Source organism: Pelmatolapia mariae, linkage group LG3_W, assembly GCF_036321145.2.
Source record: "Pelmatolapia mariae isolate MD_Pm_ZW linkage group LG3_W, Pm_UMD_F_2, whole genome shotgun sequence".
NCBI classification, from domain to species: domain Eukaryota; kingdom Metazoa; phylum Chordata; class Actinopteri; order Cichliformes; family Cichlidae; genus Pelmatolapia; species Pelmatolapia mariae.
In genome coordinates, this window is record NC_086229.1 from 50909963 (window position 1) to 50930035 (window position 20073).

Sequence of the window (20073 nt, forward strand, 5' to 3'; positions counted from 1 at the left end):
TGGACTGATTTTCTTTCACATACTGACTTGTGTGGAGCACTACATGGCTGCTGTTCATCCCATCACTTATCTGAGCTTAAAGAAAGAAAGAGGGGTCAAAATCAGGGTAATCATAATAGGCTGCATTTGGCTGCTTTGCTTTGCTATAGCAGGTTTCATAAAGATAGAAGATATGATCATCTCCATTGTGAATTTTTGTCTCTTGACATTGTCTTTAACCGTCTCCTCCTTCTGCAGCCTTTCTGTTCTCTGTGTCTTAATTCATTCAGGCCCAAGACAAGACGGCAGGAACAGGGACAGGGTTGACCAATCAAAGAAGAGGGCATTTTACACCATTGTGACCATACTGGGAATACTGGCATTGAAATCTCTCTGGGATCTGAATTGGTCTGTAGTGTATATTACAGGAGGACTTAATGGATGCATGTTAATGTCATGGGGTGTCTGGTTCAATCTTCCCAGCAACCTCTTGTTGCCTCTGCTGTTTCTATACAGAAAGGGTAAAGTTGTGTGTTGCAAGAACAACATGCAATGAGTATAAAGAAGAGCACCTTGTCTCTTCCTGTAGTTCTTGCGATGAGCAGAAGACATCATCTGACGATCTGAGCCTTAGCAACCGATGCCTGAACTCTGTGGGGCCACTTATTGATTTTGTGTTTACTGGCTCTTTCTCTGCTTATTTTTGATTTCCACTGTTTTTAGGTGGAATTGAATTTCCAAGGAATGCTGCTTTTCTTGTTGGACTATTATTATCAACACAGAACACAGAGATAAACGCATCTTCAGGTTTTTTACGTTCCCATTCTCTTCTCAAACTTACTTTTCAAAGATGAGCACATAATCAACATTAGCTCAGAGTGGGTTAATTAGATATACTTCATATGAACTGATTATGAGAAGATTATTATTTTAACTAGAGAGCAAAAATTTCTTAAGAAATTTTAAGTGTGCCTATGCTACTGCCAATCAGTGTAGTTTGCCTTTCATACCACTAGAGGAAGCAAAACGCACCATGAGTGTAGTTTTCCAATCATACCACTAGAGGGACCCAAATGGAATACAGCTGATTTTCAAGTCAAATGAAAGTAAATTTTTTTGTGATCTCTGCTATATGCAGTGCAGCATACAAAGAGACGAGAGGACGAGGCTGCAGTTACATCAGTGCAAAAAAGCTAATGAATAGATATAAAAGTAAGAAAATTAATAAATGCTTATGTCTCAGGGGATCAAGAGAAGTTACAATTTATAATTTATAATTTACAGTTTGGAGTGGTTTAAAGTGAACAGTGTAACAGATTGTAAACCTGATTTTCTTGGGAGTAAAAAAATTGTCCATTAAGCAGCATTCGATTTTGATTTTGATCTCAATGTTATTTTAATGTGAAAAGCAAAAATACTACATATTCAAATTATTCAAAGTATATTGTGTACAAATACAATTTACTATCATGTATTACATTTAAACATTGTATTTACATTGCACTAAGCAGCAAAGCAATATAAAACAAAAGAAAAGAAAAAAACAAACAAACCCACCAACTTAAATTCTGAACCACAGAATAAGTGAACGGTATACAGCGGTCCCTCATTGTAACACGGATTACTTTTTGTGGCCTTGCTGTTTCACGGATTTTTTTTTTTTGTGCAATTTTGCATGCTGTTTTCTTCTTCTTCTTCTTCTTCGTCTTCTTCTTCTTCTTCTTCTTTTTTTTTTTTTTACACAGCACATTGTGTTCTGCGTGCTGATTGGCTGTAGGATCAGACACATATCTTTTGGGACTGTGTTTGCATACAACAGTACTGGATGGATGTTAAGAACATTATACAAAACATATTGTCAGTTAACCTCCCAATGGATTCTCTGATCTTTTTCCTGATGGTTTCTCCTGAGCAGTGCTTTCTCCTACATCTCCTCCTCGTGACTGCAAGAAAAATGATAACAATTCACTGGCTCAAACCAGAAGCACCCACAGTTGCCCAGTGGCTTCTGAAAACTAGACATGTCTATATAATGGAATGGATAACAGCTCAACTACAACCAAAAGTCCCAACCTTTGAGAAAAAATGGGGACCAATTATAAAATATCTTGACAGGACACTCAAGCCTTAACATTGTTGCATCTGTGCTTAAGTGTTGGTATGTATGTATATGTATATGTATGTTTTTCCTTTTAAATCAAGTTTTTGAATAACTCTCACTATTATATACTGTAGATTTGGTCTCGAGTCATGTTGTTGCTGTGAATTGCCTTGTTACTTTTGGCAATAAAAGTTCAAAAATAAATAAATAAATAAATAAATAAAAATTTCAAGTGTTGGAGAGATCCTAATTTTAAGAGGCAGACTGTTCGAAAGTTCAGCAATCACAAATTCACCTCTCTGTTTTAGTGCTCTTCTAGGAACAATCAGAAGCAGCATATCTGCTTTTATATTACTCACTCTAGTATTACAGATAAACATAAAGTTTTGTATGTGGAGTACGTATAAGTAGTTGGGCTATGATACTGTAATAGTTTATTGAGCAAGTAATTATTAATTTGTTATTTCATCATTGTCACATGGTTTTATTTGAACGCTAATTTGAATAATACTTAGATAGGGAGGGGTGGAGTGCCGCTCCAGTGTTTTGATCAAATAATCCCACAGGAACAGGAGTCCACAGAGAACCAACAGAGAGGGAGGACGGCCAGAAAACAAAGGTTGGTGTTGATTATTATAAAATTAAATTATATTAAAAAACAAAGTTTATTTTTTAATTCCACTGTATTTTGTCAACTCTGCAGTTTTATGACTAACTGTGTCATAAAAAATTGGAAAAAATGTGTGTATGTGTGTGCATGCGTGTGTGTGTGTGTGTGTGTGTGTGGCCAGTTTTCAAGATGTACTGACTTAAAATCCTTTTTCATCACACATGACACAGTACTATACAGTATGTGTTTTATAATCACTAGTTGAGACAGTTTTCTGACTAAATTTGTACAAGTTGTTTTATATTTTCACCATTAAATAAAGTTTTTGAGTCAGTGCATGAAAAAAAACACCCTGAACACTGGGGATAGACAGTTTATATTAAATATGTAGAGGTACCTTAATCATGTTGCATACTCTTTTTTTTTTTGTAGTGGCTTCATATATCACACTGATTCATTATTAATTAAAATTTAACAAGTAACAAAGAAGTGCTGCAGTAGAGGAAAGACAAAGGTTGTATGTGTTTAAGTTCTAAGTTAGAGTTTTTTCAGCAGGATATTGTGAAAATAAATGAAAAATGTGAAAATCATTCTTGAAGGATATTTTAATGTTCTGTTTTAAATACATGCAACTTTACATATTTCCTACGACTAAGGAACGATGTAATGAAAAACTAAGATCAGAGTAGAGGTGAGACAATGACAGATGATGCCTTTAATGCCTCTGTTTTTTTTGATATACAAAACTCTGCACGTCATTTAAATTCTTTCCACTTGTTGTCCTAACGGAGAAAATAAACAGCAGCGTGTGGATGAAGCCCAGTCTGGCAAACAAATAATTGCAAATAGACACAGTGTTCCCGTGAAGAGAAACACAGAGGAAGCTCAGAAACAAACAGAGAGAGGGTCAGTGGAAAGTAGTCAAATTTACCAGAAAGTCAAGTGTGAGATATATCCACCATACAGCAGCACTATTGTTTTTTATTTCCACTGATTCAATCTGATATGGTATAACCTTTAATAATTGTTTGTGCCAGATGTTTCTCGTACATTTTGCTTGACGCATCTTGACACATTGACAAATGTTAAACAAAGACTTTATGGTAAAATGATAGTATCATGTACTGTATTGTATAATTCACCAAACATACCTTAAGTTTAAAAATCTATTTTCCAGTATTACTGGAAAAAAAAAACTAAACAAAAAAAGTTAAAAGGAAGAAACAGCAGAAGTTTATTTTTTTTCTTAAAATTATTTCAAACCCATAATTTAATGTGATTACTTTAGAACATTTTAGCATTTCTATCTGATGTTTATAGAAGCTTGTTTCCTCCACCACAACTACAGACAGAAGTAAGTCAAACAATCAAGTTATCATGAAAAGTTTTATTAATTATGTCTCTTTAAACTTTACTGGCTGATTGTAAGAAAATTTAATTTGGCCATAAATTGCAGATTTGGGCTCCATAGCAAGAAAGTTATTATCTAAGGCAACACTCCAATCTCCACAATATACAGTATCCCCAAAACCTCTGTTTAGAAAAATGACAAAATGTTAAAAAGGAGAAAAAAAGTTGTACATAAAAAAAACTCTATAGAGACTAAACAGACAGATTTAATTTATGTTTATTCCAATGAGTTGGCTTTTTTTTCCTTCTTTTTATTCCTGCTGTCTTACTATTTATAGTTTACTTCTGCACAGTTGGTGTGTAGAACCAACAGTTTTATTGTACTTGTACAATAACAATAAAGAGCTTTTCTATTTTGTTCTTTTTCCCCAGATGTCGGCAAACTCATCATTCTCCACTGAGTCCTCTTTGGATCTCCACCTTTCCTCCATGAACACCTCCCTTCCTTTATACATGTACTGTATCATCTCTAAACCAAGCTCCTACATCTTTCGTGCATTTTACATCACTGCCGTCTTCCTCATCCTCCCCATCTGCATCCTCATCCTCCAACATGCTCTCCAAGAATGGAGGAAAAAAGGCTCCACCTTCATGGAAGTACTGAGTCACTCTGACTGCTTCACCTACAACATCGTCATCATGGACCTGTTTGCTGTCTTAGCGTGCATCTTCAGCTATTGTGGTAGCGTCATGAAATATTTAAACATGTTATTCTGGGGGTTCTTTCTTTACTCTTTCTGTTGGTTTGGACTGATTTTCTTTCACATGCTGACTTGTGTGGAGCTCTACATGGCTGCTGTTCATCCCATCACTTATCTGAGCTTAAGGAAAGAAAGATGGGTCAGAATCAGGAATATCAGCATAGGCTGTGTTTGGCTGATTTGCTTTGCACTGTCAGGTTTTACAATGATAGACGATATCATCGTCTCAATTGTGAATTTTTGCCTCTTGACATTGTCTTTAATCGTCTCCTCCTTCTGCAGCCTTTCTGTTCTCCGTGTCCTAATTTATTCAAGCCCAAGACAAGACGGCAGGAACAGAAAAGGGATTGACCAATCAAAGAAGAGGGCATTTTACACCATTGTGACCATACTGGGAATGCTGTTGTTGACATTTGTTTGGGATCTGAATTGGTCTGTAGTGTATATTACAGGAGGACTTAATGGATGCATGTTGATGTCATGGGACGCCCTATTTAATCTCCCCAGCAATGTCTTGTTGCCTCTGCTGTTTCTATACAGAAAGGGTAAAGTTGTGTGTTGCAAGAACAACATGCAATGAGTATAAAGAAGAGCACCTGGGAACATTTGGGGTTGTCTCTTCCTGTAGTTCTTGTGATGAGCAGATGACATCATCTGACAATCCAACCCTGGGGGGCAAGCAACACCAGAAAAGCAACTGATGCCTGAACATTGTGGGCTCACTAATTGATTGTGTGTTTTCTGGCTGTGTCTCTGCTCATTTTTGGCATTTTCATTTTTGATTTTAATTCAGGTGTTTTCCTGCCAGATTATAACTTCCAATAATTTCCACTGTTTATAACGTTGATAAGATTTGGCTTTCGACTGTATTCCTGTGGGACTGAATTTCCAAGGAATGCTGCTTTTCTTGTTGGATTATTATTACACACAGAACACAGAGTTAAGGACATCATTAGTTCTGGATGTTCCCAATCTCTTCTCAATCGCACTTCTCAAAGATCAGCACATAATCAGCATTAGAAATGGACATGCTTTATGGATGTACAGAATTTAGATAGAGGTATTTGGCACTTAGACTCTCATGGCCCGTTTTGGCAGAACCGAACCCCAGCTGTGATAACGAGTTGAGCAGGACCCCCTGGAGTCTAGACGCTGGTGGTGGAGAGGAAGATAGTGGCTTGAATGGAGCCTGAGTGACGAGGACAAGGTGGCGATGGGGAGGAGGTATGTTGAACAAAGGCATGTGCAAGGGAGAATGACAGATACGCAGTGAGATTTAAAGTATGCGGCGTGAATGCTAAATGGCCTGAAGAAGGCCGGGAGAAAGATGATTGGACTAGACCAGTGATGTCACAAACAGCTTGACAGCGTGAGAAAGTGGACGTGAAGCCTAGATTTAGTCTACAACACCTAGGACAACACAGATGTGAGACCATAGATCTTCCTTAATGAACTTACGCATAAGCTTCATTTAATTTTTGTTTTGAATTCTTTTGCTTTGCTCCTGCTAAATTGCTTTAATAAAATATCCTGCATTCAAAATTCTAAATTGTGGACCTTTTTAAACCTTTTTGAAACAGTAAAGATAAAAATCTCAGTACTACTTTACATCTTATATATGAGTTGTACAGGTTACTCCAGCTTGCTTTTCCAAACCACTATATTAAGCCCAGTCATATTCCAAGAGCACTGATCTACAACTTGAAACGTGGGACAGGATAGCAGAGAGGACACAACACTAGAGAGCTGAGAGCTAAAAACTCAGGTGAGGTTTCAAAGCTGTGTGCCGGTGATTGGACATCAGCCGCTGATAAAGTGGGTTCGCCTATAAAGTGCTCTGTTGGGAAACAAGCTCCAGCAGCTCTGCACTCGTGAAAAAAACTATATTTACTTATCTTGTGCAGAAAAATGCGCCAACATTGCGTTATATCGAGCACCGACTGCCCAGTTAAACTGTGACGATCACCAGTTCACGTGAGCGTGTTTCTTGAATTAGCAGCAGGTGTTAAACAGCTGACAGGTGAGGAGGATGTATTCAGGTAAACTGAGGGGCTGTTGAGCTGATCGCTGGTGTCGTGAGAAAAATGTCAGCTCGTTCTTTATGTTACAGAAGCACAGACACACAAGACCAGGCGGAAAGATACGATCGTTCGGTGAAAATGAAAATCTGAGAATGCAACATGCGGAACACGAAGAGTGGAATATGTAAACAAACCGGTTAACATAACACCCTCCCCCCCCCCCCCAAAAAAAAGAAAACAAACAAACAACAACAAAAAAAAAACAACAACAGTTAAGCTGGAACACCGGGGCTGTGAGCTCGGTACACTCTGTCAGCTGACTGTTAGGAGAGTTAGTGACATCTCTGAAAACATCTGAGCACTTTTGCAAACATGTTCTATGTTGACAACCTGACCAGACATGTGAAGCATACGCCACGACATTTGCGGCTAAAACACTATTAAAAGTGTAGCTGGTGACAGGAAAACGGGGTATTTTAAAACTTTGCACTGCCTGTGATTTGAAATGCATTCTGGGATACCTGGCTGCCCCAAGTCCACAAGGGCCATCGATTATCTAGGATCGACCTGTCTTGACTTACTTTGCACGGAAACCAATCAAATGTTAGAGAAGCTGCAGTGGAGGCGTTAACCCCGCCCCCTTAGTTTGATGGGTGAGGCTGACAGATAAAATTATTTCAAGGTGAGACATGAAGAGGACAACAGTGCCAAAATGAATTAAATAAATAAATCATTAATTAATTGATTAAAAATGTCAATAATTAATTAAATGTGTCAATAATTAATTAAATGTGTCGTTAATTAATTAAAAATGTCAATAATTAATTAAATATGTCAATAATTAATTAAATGTGTCATGAATCGTTATTAAATTAATTATTTTCAATTTTAATTAATTATTGCCACATTTAATTAATTATTTAATGGTGTGGGATTAATTGGACATAACGAGACAAGGGGAAGCGAAACTAGAAACACTGACAAGAGACACGGACCTTCACAATAAAGCAGGAAACACCGACAAAACTCTAAATACGCAAACTTAACAGACTGGGAGACAGAACACAGGAACTTGAAACGTGGGACAGGAGAGCAGAGAGGACACAACACTAGGGATAATCACAAACAACCTAAAATAAACAAAACCACAGAATATTAATAAATTTAAACATAAACACGGAGTCCACAGACTCCGGACCATGACAGGATTTCTACAATGGCGGATAGAGACAAAATACTGCTACTGTTAATTTGACTATCTTCAGTTTTAACACGCTTACATATACATAAGCAGTTACTGTCCCTCCATTTACAAAGGCAGATGTGTCAGAGTGTAATTATTTTACGTGTAGTTGTTTTTTTCCTGTGTAATAATAGTCAACATTGCTATCATTTTTCAAAAAATGCCTCTCTCTGCAAAATGTGTGGGAGCCCCGTCAAAAATCTCTCCATTATGCTAGCAGTGTCTAAGCATTCTTTTTTTTTTAATATTCATACCATGCGCCCCCTGCAATGGCTCTGCGCGCCCCCCACTTTGGGAACCTCTGTCCTAATGGATCCATCCTAGCTCTGCACTGCCTGCTGGGTAAAATTCATCACAGACCAGACGTTTTTTAACCACAGGTTTCAAACTCCAGTCCTCGAGGGCACATGGAAAAGTTTCAGGACTCCACCACTGATTTTAACAGAGAGCCAGTTCCTGTATTGGGGAGCTGGTTCCACAAATGAACAATATCTATAATTAGTAAATGTTGTGTTGTATTCGAGGGGTGATGGGGTGTTCTGTTTTTTTTGTTTTGTTTTGTTTTTTTGTTTGTTTTTTTAGCAAAAATAAAGTCAGTAAGATATAAAAAAAAGCCCAGATGTCCCAGTTTTCAACAAGCACTTAAACTCAGCATACATTTTTGGATATGTTTGATAAAACCCACATGGACATGTGACCTGATCTCTGTGTGTGACAGGTGATTTGTGCACATGTATTAACAATCTGTGACTTAGTGAAAAAGATGTCACCAGGCAACAGGATTCTGATTTTGGATGTGACAGAGAAATTTTGTGCTGGGCATTACAGAAGTTAATATGTTTAATACCACCGCTTGTGTTTAATACACACATGTGTATAAATTAATAACTCATCAATCAATCAATTTATTTATAAGCACATTTAAAAACAACATGGGTTGACCAAAGTGCTGTAGAAAGTAAAAAGTAAAACAAGCACACACAAAGATAACAAAACAAAAACTCAGTCACAAGAAAAGCTATGGAGTAAAGATGAGTTTTCAGACAGGATTTAAAAATGTCGCGTGTTGGAGAGATCTTAATTTGAAGAGGCAGACTGTTCCAAAGTTTAAATACAGCAATCACAAAGGCCCGGTGTCCTCTGTGTTTTAGTCTGCTTCCAGGAACAATCAGAAGTATTTTTTGTTAAAAGATCAGAGAGGTACGAGGGAGCTACTCCATTAAGAGACTTCAAAACAAGCAACAAAATCTTAAAATCAGTTCTATAACGTACTGGAAGCCAGTGTAAACAACACAAGACTGGTGAAATATGGTCGTGTTTACGTGTGCCTGTCAGGAGTCGGGCTGCAGCATTCTGAACAAGCTGAAGACGAGAGAGCAGAGCCTGACTGATACCAAAATAAAGACTACTACAGTAGTCAAGCCTGGATGAAATGAATGCATGAATCACTTTCCCAAAGTCAGCAGATGATTCTTAAATGAAAAACTGCCATCAAAGAACACTCCCAGATGTTTTGCCAAGGGAGTTCTGGACTTTTCCAGAGGGCCAAGGTCACTCTTAAGAGAAAAACGAGGGTTAGAATGTACAAATAGTACAATCTCGGTTTTTTGATCATTTACATTCAAAAAATTTAATGCAAACCATGATTTAATGTCATCGAGGCAGTCTAGCAAAACTTTTAAAGAGTATGTAGAATTCTTTTTAAGAGGAAAGTAGATTTGAGAATCATCGGCATAACAGTGAAATGAGATTCCATAATTTATGAAAATAGAGCCTAATGGGACCGTTTAAAGGGAAAAAAGTACTGGGTCAAGGATAGATCCTTGAGGGACCCCACATGTCAGGGGGGTGGATGTGGATGAAGAGTCACCGAACTTGACAGAAAACCTTCTATGAGTTAAATAGGATCTGAACCATTCAAGTGCAGTTCCTTTAATACCCACACAGCTCTCCAGTCTTGATAAGAGAATCCCATGATCCACTGTATCAAATGCTGCACTCAGATCTAAAAGCACTAAAATGGCAGAGTTACCAGAGTCAGCAGTTAATAAAAGATCATTAAAAACTTTTAAAAGCACCATTTCTGTGCTATGTAGCGCTTTGAAACCAGACAGAAATGTTTCTGAGATGTCATTAATTTTCAGAAAAGCTTGGAGCTGAAGGAAAACAACTTTTTCCTGGACTTTGGACAGTAAGGGAAGTTTAGAGGTTGGTCTAAAATTTGAGAGAACTGTTGCATCAAGATTTGTTTTTTTGAGAAATGGCTGCAGTATGGCATGCTTAAGATCAGCTGGAATGGTTCGAACACTAGGTCCGATAGTGTCAATTTTTTTTTAATAATGTCAAGGTGACACATGGAGGGCTTAAGATGGGAGACTACTTTAGCCTGAGTGCACAGAGACAGGCATGTGATCAGAAAAGTTGAGCTTGCAAATTTGAATATCACATAGCTGCAGAGCACAAGATAAAACTCAATCCAAAGTATGTCCACGCTGATGGGTGGGAGCCCTGACTGGTTGGACAAGATTAAAAGAGTGAATAAGATTCAGGCAGATTCTTTCACAAGAGGTTTTTGGGGGCAGCAAACATGAATGATAAAATCCCCAAGGATTAGAACCCTGTCGAATCTTAGTAAGATCCCAGATAAAAAGACAGAAAAGTCTTGAAAAAAAACCTTGTTAAACTTGGGAGGACAATAAACAAGTGCACACAGCACAGGCGAATGCAGATCCAACAGAAATAATTGTACTTCAAAGCTGCCATAAATAATAGTGGTGAGCTGTTGGCGTTTAAAACAGTTGCAAGACCTCCGCTGTGACCAGTTTCCCATGGGGAGTTTAAAAAACTGGGAGTGAGAGGGGATGAGTTCAGAGAAAGGGCTTAACTCACCAGGATTAAGCCCAGTTTTATTCAAGAGTGAAAAATCCAAGTCCCAGGAGGTGAAGAAATCACGGAGGATGAAGGTCTTCTTAGCTAGCGATCTGGTGTTCACCACTGCCAAGCAAATCGAGATCGGACCGGAGACCTGGGATGCATGGCCGAATGTTCTGATACATTATTGAGTCAAATTAATGTTAAATATTACTCACACTAGTCTAACAGATAAACATAAAGTTTTAAATGTGGAGTACGTATAAGTAGTTGGGCTATGATAATGCAATAGTTTGTTAATCGAGCAGTTATTAATTTGTTATTTCATCATTGGTTTTATATGAAGGCTAATTTGAATAATACTTAGAGGGGAGGAGTGTGGCTCCATCGTTTTGAGGAAATAATCCAACAGGAACAGGAATCCACAGAGAACAGACAAAGAGGTAGGACGGCCAGAAAACAAAGGTTGGTGTTGATTATTATAAAATTAAATTATATTAAAAAACAAAGTTTATTTTTTCATTCGACTGTATTTTGTCAACTCTGCAGTTTTATGACTAACTATGTCATAAAAAGTTGATTTATGGTTTTAAACTCATAAGATCTGTTAGGACTTGTGTTTTATAAACACTATAGTTTCTTGACTATATCTGTACAAGTTGCTTTATATTTTTAGAATATCATAGAGCTTTTGAGTAATTGCATTAAAAAAAAACACCCTGAATAAGGAGGATAGACAGTCTATAAATATTTAGAGGTACCTTAATCATGTTACAATATTAATACATTCTCATCTTTTTGTGGTGGCTTCATATATCACATTTATTAATTAAAATTAACAAGTAACAAAGAAGGGCAGCAGTAGAGGGAACACAAAGGTTATATGTGTTTAAGTTCCAAGTTAGAGTTTTTTCAGCAGCTTATTGTGAAAGAAAATGAAACATATAAAAATAATTCTTGAGGGATATTTTAATTTTAATGTAATGTAAATACATGCAGCTTTACATATTTCCTACTACTAAGGAAAGACTTAATGCAAAACTAAGATCAGAGTAGAGGTGAGACAATGACAGATGGTGTAGTTAATGCCTCTGGTTTATTTGAATATACAAAACTCTGCACATCATTTAAATTCTTTCCACTTGTTGTCGTAATGAACAAAATAAAAAGCAGCTGGTGGATGAAACCCAGTCTGACACATAGTAGTCAAAGAAGAAATGCAGGACATCAGTGAAGTGAAGGTCTGCATTAGTGTAGAGTAATCTTAGTGGGTGATTTGTGTGTATGTCTACATTATGCATGTTTCTGTCAAAATAACTGTCATTGCAGAACTGTTTTTCCAAGTTTGCCATTGTTTCAGTTTTTTTCCATATTTGAATTGACTGTTTTGACGCAGGAGGTGGAGTGGGGCTGAAATATGTTTTGAACAAATAATTCCATATAGACACGGTATTCCCCTGAAGAGAATCACAGAGGAAGTTCAGATACAAACAGGGAGAGGGTCAGTTGGAAGTAGTCAACTTTTCCAGAAAATGCAGTGTGAGACATATTCATCATACAGCAGCACTACTGTTCATTTTTATTTCCACTGATTTAATCTGATATGGTATAACCTTTAATAATCTTTTGTCCCAGATGGTTCTCTCACATGTTGCATCACACATGTTGACACACTGACAAATGTTAAATAAAGACTTGGTGGTAAAATGATAGTATCATGTACTGTATTGTATAATTCACCAAACATACCTTAAGTTTAAAAATCTATTTTCCAGTATTACTGAAAAAAAAAAGTTTAAAGGAAGAAACAGCAGAAGTTTCTTTATTTCTTAAAATAATTTCAAATCCATATTCTAATGTGATTACTTTAGAACATTTTAGCATTTCTATCTGGTGTTTATGGATGCTTGTTTCCTCCACCACAGCTTCAGACAGAAGTAAGTCAAACAGTCAAGTTATCGTAAATGCTGTAGTATTATCTCAAACTTTTTGACTTAATGGCTGATTGTAAGAAAATTTCAAATTACTTCTGAGTAATTTTAATTTGGCCACATATTACAGCTTTTGGGTTCCATAGCAACACAGTTACTGTATAAGGCAACACAAAAAGGGGAAAAAAGTTGAATATACAAACTATACAGAGACTAAACAGACAGATTTAATTTAAGTTTGTTCCAATGATTTGGCTTTTTTTCCCACTTCTTCTATTCTATTCTATTTTTATTCTTTTTTTCCCCCCAGATGTCGGCAAACTCCTTTTTCTCCACTTTTGATCTGCACCTTTCCTCCATGAACATCTCCCTTCCTTTATACATGTACTGTCTCATCTCTAAACCGAGCTCCTACATCTATTGTGCACTGAGCATCATTATCATCTTCCTCGTCCTCCCCGTCTGCATCCTCATCCTCCAACATGGTCTCCAAGAATGGAGGAAAAAAGGCTCCACCTTCATGGAAGTACTGAGTCACTCTGACTGCTTCACCTACAACATCGTCCTCATGGACCTGTTTGCTGTCTTAGGGTGTGTCTTTGGCGATTGTAGTATGTTCATGAATAATTTAAACATGTTATTCTGGGCGTTCTTTCTTTACTCTGTCTGCTGGTTTGGACTAATCTTCTTTCACGTGCTGACTTGTGTGGAGCACTACATGGCTGCTGTTCATCCCATCACTTATCGGAGCTTAAGGAAAGAAAGATGGGTCAGAATCAGGAATATCAGCATAGGCTGTGTTTGGCTGCTTTGCTTTGCAATAGCAAGTTTCATAAAGATAGAAGATATCATCGTCTCAATTGTGAATTTTTGTCTCTTGACATTGTCTTTAATCGTCTCCTCCTTCTGCAGCCTTTCTGTTCTCCATGTCTTAATTTATTCAGGCCCAAGAGAAGAGAGCAGGAACAGGGACAGGGTTGACCAATCAAAGAAGAGGGCATTTTACACCATTGTGACAATACTGGGAATACTGGTGTTGAAGTTTGTTTGGGATCTGAATTGGTCTGTAGTGAACATTACAGGAGGACTTAATGAATGCATTTTAATGTCATGGGATGCCCTATTTAATCTCCCCAGCAACCTCTTGTTGCCTCTGCTGTTTCTATACAGAAAGAGTAAATGTGTGTGTTGCAAGAACAACATGCAATGAATATTAGAGAGGAGCCTAGGAACATTTGGGGTTGTCTCTTCCTGTAGTTCGTGTGATGAGCAGATGACATCATCTGGAAATCCGACCCTGGGGGGCAAGCAACACCAGAAAAGCAACTGATGCCTGAATATTGTCTGCCCACTATTTGATTTTGAATTTTCTGGCTGTGTCTCTGCTCATTTTTGCATTTTAATTTTTTTAATTCAGTTGTTTTCCGGCCAGATTAAAACTTTCTAATAATTTCCACTTTTCCCTGTGGTTTATAACATAGTAAGATTTGGCTTTCCACTGAATTCTTTTGGGTTTGAATTTCCAAGGAATGCTGCTTTTCTTGTTAGATTATTATTATCAACACAGAACACAGAGATAAGCACATCTTTAGGTCTGGATGTTCCTGTTTTCTTCTCAATCTCTATCCTCTCAAAGATCAGCACATAATCAGCATTAGCTCAGAGTAGGTTAATTAGATATATTTCATGTGAATTGATTATGAAGATTATTATTTTAACAAGGAGAGATCATTAGAAAGAAATGGACATGCTTTATTGATGTAAAGAATTTAGATAGAGGTATTTGGCACTTAGACTCTCATGGCCCGTTTTGGCAGAACCGAAGCCGAGCTGTGAGTAGAGTCTAGATGCTCTTGGTGGAGATGAAGATAGTGGCTTGAATGGAGCCTGAGTGACGAGGACAAGGTGGCGATGGGGAGGAGGTATGTTGAACCAAGGCATGTGCAAGGGAGAATGACAGATACGCAGTGAGATTTAAAGTATGCGGCGTGAATGCTAAATGGCCTGAAGAAGGCCGGGAGTAAGATGACTGGACTAGACCAGTGATGTCACAAACAGCTTGACAGCGTGAGAAAGTGGACGTGAAGCCTAGATTTAGTCTGCAACACCTCTGAGCATACAGATGTAAAACCATCGATCTTCCTTATTGAACTTATGCATGAGCTTCATTTGATTTTTGCTTTGAATTCTTCTGCTTTGCTCCTGCTTAATTGCTTTAATAAAATATCCTTCATAAAAATCTAAATTGTTTACCTTTTTAAACCTTTTTGAAACAGTAAAGGTAAAAATCTCAGTACTACTTTACATCTTATATATGACTCTTACAGGTTACTCCAGCCTTCTAAAAGTAACAAGCCCTTGTGGTTTGCTTTTCCAAACCACTATATTAAGCCCAGTCATATTCCAAGAGCACTGATCTAGAGGGGAGCTGCCGCAACAGGTGTTTGTGGTAGGATACTGGGCTTACATGGCCACTCAGGGCTGGGTTTTAATCAGAGTAGGCAGGGTAGACATCTAGAGAATAGCTGCAGTTAGAACTCCCAAATCTGTTATTAATCTCTGTCTCTCTTCCACAGCATGTCTTTATCCTGTCTTCCTTCTCTCACCCCAACTGGTTGCAGCAGATGGCCCCGCCCCTCCCTGAGCCTGGTTCTGCCGGAGGTTTCTTCCTGTTAAAAGGGAGTTTTTCCTTCCCACTGTCGCCAAAGTGCTTGCTCATAGGGGGTCATATGATTGTTGGGTTTTTCTCTGTATCTATTATTGTAAGATCTACTGTACAATATAAAGTGCCTTGAGGCGACTGTTGTTGTGATTTGGCACTATATAAATAAAATTGAAATCTCCTAACCCAATGGATCCATCCTAGCTCTGCACTGCCTGCTGGGTAATAGTCATCACAGACTAGACTTTTTAAACAGAGAGTCAGTCCAGTCTTCCTTTATTGGGGAGCTGGTTCCACAGATCAACAATATCTACAATTGGTAAATCCTGTATTCTATTGGAGGTGTGGTGAGTTGTTCTGTTCTTCAGAATTCAACCCAAAGTGCTTTAAAGACATTTACAGTGCAGCCCCCCCCCTCCCAAAAAAACAACAAAAAAACAAAAAAACAAAACAACCCAGATTTAAATCACATGAAAAGCTTCTAGAGCTGTTTTGTTGTGATTAGATAATAATGAACAGGGGAAATAAACAAAATCGCAGTCATTTAGTGGTCACTGAAATTCAAATTTAACACAGTGACAATGATTCATAAATCATGACACTGCTCTCCTCTACGTAAGCAGCCTGTATATGTTACAAGTATTGGTATCAGTAATTCTAGCCCTGTATTTATTTGATCAGATCAAGACCTCAGCACTAACTCCAACCTCTCTGTCATTGTTTTAATGAAATATTTATTTTGATAATTGAAACCTGAGAAAAGACGTCTGTAGGGTAGTTACGATTGGTCTGTTCTTGAAATGGGTGGGCCCAGGTCCCTTGGGCCGCCCACAACACCCCTGTAGATGTTACAAACATTTGTAGCAATGGAAGGTTTTTGAAAGAGAAAATGATTTATGAAGCCAAACTTTGCAAGCTTACTCTTGTGGATGATATCATACCCATAAGTCACCCTTTAAGACTAATTTAACTCAATAAAATCTGAATACACAGACTCACAAAGAGAAACGAGAGCGTACAGCATGAGTGTCAAACACGGGCCAGAACCAGCCTGCCTAAGGGTCCAATCAGTGTGGTTATACAGTGGAGTGACATCTAATAAGAACTAAAGTGAAGAGATCTGTATGTGGATAATGATGAAATCCAGGGGAAAAAAAGCAGACAGCTATTTTTATACCTCATTCAGACATACTTTAAGATTAAAGGCTGCTGGCCTTAACTCTATAAAGCAATGTTTTAAGTGGAGGCTCATGAAAGACTGTTCTGTTCATGTGATTACAGACACAGTGAGTATTGTGTTTCCTAGACCACCACTGATGACGTCCTAAAGCCTTTGTCGGGGCCAAAATGTATTTTTCTGATTACTGTTTCGATTCACATTTGTCACGATAGGGATATTAATAATAATTGCTAGAGTGGGTGTGGTTTCACCTTACTCACCTGGTTACTCCACAAGTGCCGTTAAAAAAAGAGGGTAAGTAGGGCTCAGATATTTCCTTTGTTTTTCTGGTCACTCTTGCATGACTGGCTGATTTAATGAAAATTTTAAAATTTTTATGTTTTCTGACATTCATTTTTGCTGAAATACAATCAGCACCACTTTAAAGGCAAGTAGTTCTCAGAATGGACTCTGTTGAAACGTGTCACAGGAAAGAGCTCAACTTAGCTTCTCAGCAGCTTTCTTAAAGGAAGTTGTCGCTACAGCCTTCAACCTGACAGAGGATGCCCAGAAAGGAGAGCTGCTGTCCCTTGCTAAAAAGAAGATCCTATTTCTGCTTCACAGGAAGCACACATAGTTTGATGAAGGACTTCATGGTGTGGTGCCAACAGAGTGGGATCTGGTCAGCTGTTCACTTCGGGTTGTAAATAAATCGTGAGTGTATGAGGTGGGGAAGCCTCTGATGGTTTATTGTTCTGTGCCATAATGAATCCAGAGAGTAGAGACCAGTTTATAGATTGTATTTACAGGAATCAAGATTTTAATAGAGCCAGAGCTCTATTAAAATATGGAACTGGAATGCTATTCCAAGGCTTTTAATTTGAACTATTCAAAGGAAGTGTGAAACTTTAATTTCAAACATCAGTGTTATAGTTTAGTAGTTAAATAATTCTCACTATATGAGTACAAACTGAAGTTCATCAGGTCTCCTAAAAGCTGAAAGAGAGCCTGAGAAATGAGGAGAGTCCACAGTATTTATGATTAATGAGCCGACGACTGGTGTTCTCACCACTAAACACATGAAATCACCTGTGTGTGTTTTCCTGCATTACAATCCCACTGTTGACAAATCTGCTAAACAACCAGAAAATTACCCTTTTGAACGTGCAGTTTCTGCAGCACCACTGAATGACACTTTATTTTCTAAGATTTAGAAAAGTTTTCATGCTGTAACCTTTGCAGGTCAAGTGAAGCAAATAAAAAAAAAAAAACTGCTGGCAGGTAAACCTCCGAACTCTGAAATGAAAACCACCCTTGTTTATGAGTGAAGCGACACCTTTTATTGAGACTCCGCCCCTCACATGACTCATACCAGGACACAGGATGTTACTTTTCCTCAGTAAAGAGAGACGCACAGACGATCAGACTGAGTTCAGATCAAACTAGCAGCTTCCACTGAGTGAATCCAGCTACAGGAGAGAAAACTGGAAAACTCCCACACTGCTGCTTAAAGCTGCTGACACTCCACACACTGAATGTGAGTTTGAGCAAAACTCCTATCTGCTGTTTTCAGCTTCACTCACAGACTCAATGGCTTCCAGATCAGAGGACGATCTCTGCTGTCCGGTGTGTCAGGAGGTCTTCAGAGATCCTGTTATTCTGTCATGTAGCCACAGCTTCTGTAAAGACTGTCTGAAGAAATGGTGGAGTGAGAGAACAACACACGAGTGTCCAGTTTGTCAGAGAAGATCTTCAGGAAATGAACCATTTGTAAACCTGGCTTTAAAGAACCTGTGTGAGTCGTTCTTAAAGGAGAGAGATCAGACAGCTTCAGAGACTCTCTGCAGTCTGCACTCTGAGAAACTCAAACTCTTCTGTCTGGATCATCAGCAGCCAGTGTGTCTCATCTGCAGAGACTCAGAAAAACACACAAACCACAGATTCAGACCCATTGATGAAGCTGCACAACAACACAGGAAGGTACTTCAGGAAACTCTGGAGTCCTTAAAAAAGAAGTTGGAGGTTTGTGCAGAACTTCAAGTGAAGTTTGATCAAATAGCAAAACACATTAATGTCCAGGCCCGACACACAGAGACTTGAATTAAGGAGCAGTTTAAGAAGTTTCACCAGTTTCTAGCAGAGGAAGAGGAGGCCAGGCTGGCTGCACTGAGGGAGGAAGAGGAGCAGAAGAGTGGGATGATGAAGGAGAAGATGGAGGGTCTGAGCAGAGACATAGTTGCTCTTTCAGACACAGTCAGATCCACAGAGGAGGAGCTGAGAGCTGAAGATGTCTCATTTCTGCACAACTACAAGGCTGCAGTGGAAAGAGTCCAGTGCTGCCCCCTGCTGGATGATCCACAGCTGCCCTCAGGAGCTCTGATAGACCAGGCCGAACACCTGGGCAACCTGACCTTCAACATCTGGAACAACATGAAGGACATGGTCTCCTACACTCCTCTCATTCTGGACCCAAACACTGCTCATCCAGAACTCATCCTTTCTGAGGATCTGACCAGTGTGAGACGAGGAGATGAACAACAGCTTCCTGATAATCCAGAGAGGTTTGATCGGCTCTACTCTGTCCTGGGCTCTGAAGGCTTTGACTCTGGGACTCACAGCTGGGATGTTGAGGTTGGATACAGTACATGGTGGAACCTGGGTGTGTTTGCAGAGTCTGCGCAGAGGAAGGGAGATGAAATGACTGAATTATGGAGAATAAGGTTCCATAAAGGTAAATACTACGCGTGGCCACCATCACCTACAGGTCCTGCTCTTTCAGTACAGAAGAAGTTTCAGAGGATCAGAGTGAATCTGAACTGTAACAGAGGAAAGCTGACGTTCTCTGATCCTGATACTAACACACACATACACACCTTCACAGAGACTTTCACTGACAGGATGTTTCCATTCATTAACACTGTGGCTGGTAAATTGAAGGTTCTGCCGTTGAAGGTGTCAGTGTCAGTGTAAATTAATTCATTATAATTATATTTCTAATGTTGTTAAAAGCCTGTTAAACTGCAGCTGTCCTTCTGCTGCCTTATTGTTCCAAAGCTCTTTATTACTCACACTGTTCTCACTCTTTCTTTGATTCTGCTGTCCACTTTTTCACATGGAAAATCATTTCACTGTTTCTCATTGAATGATCCCCAAACTACATTTAAAATTCTATCAACTTTTTAATCTGTGATGATCTCAGAAGTTAAAAAGCTATCTGACCAACCAGCAGCACACTGTTTATTTTATTGGCAGTTTTTTGAATACATGTAATGTGTGGAGCATCTAAAGGTAGCTATTTAGAGCATGGTTTTCTCACTTCAGTTAACATTATCATCAAATTAGATTTGTAACAGAAAGGAGACTTACCTTGCCAAAAATGAGAACA

The 20073-nt window shown here is 38.5% G+C and overlaps 1 pseudogene; it reads left to right on the top strand.

The window, feature by feature from the left end:
• The first annotated feature begins 18275 nt into the window (after positions 1–18275).
• Positions 18276–19658, top strand: LOC134623495 (nuclear factor 7, brain-like; annotated as a pseudogene).
• The last annotated feature ends 415 nt before the right edge of the window (positions 19659–20073 follow it).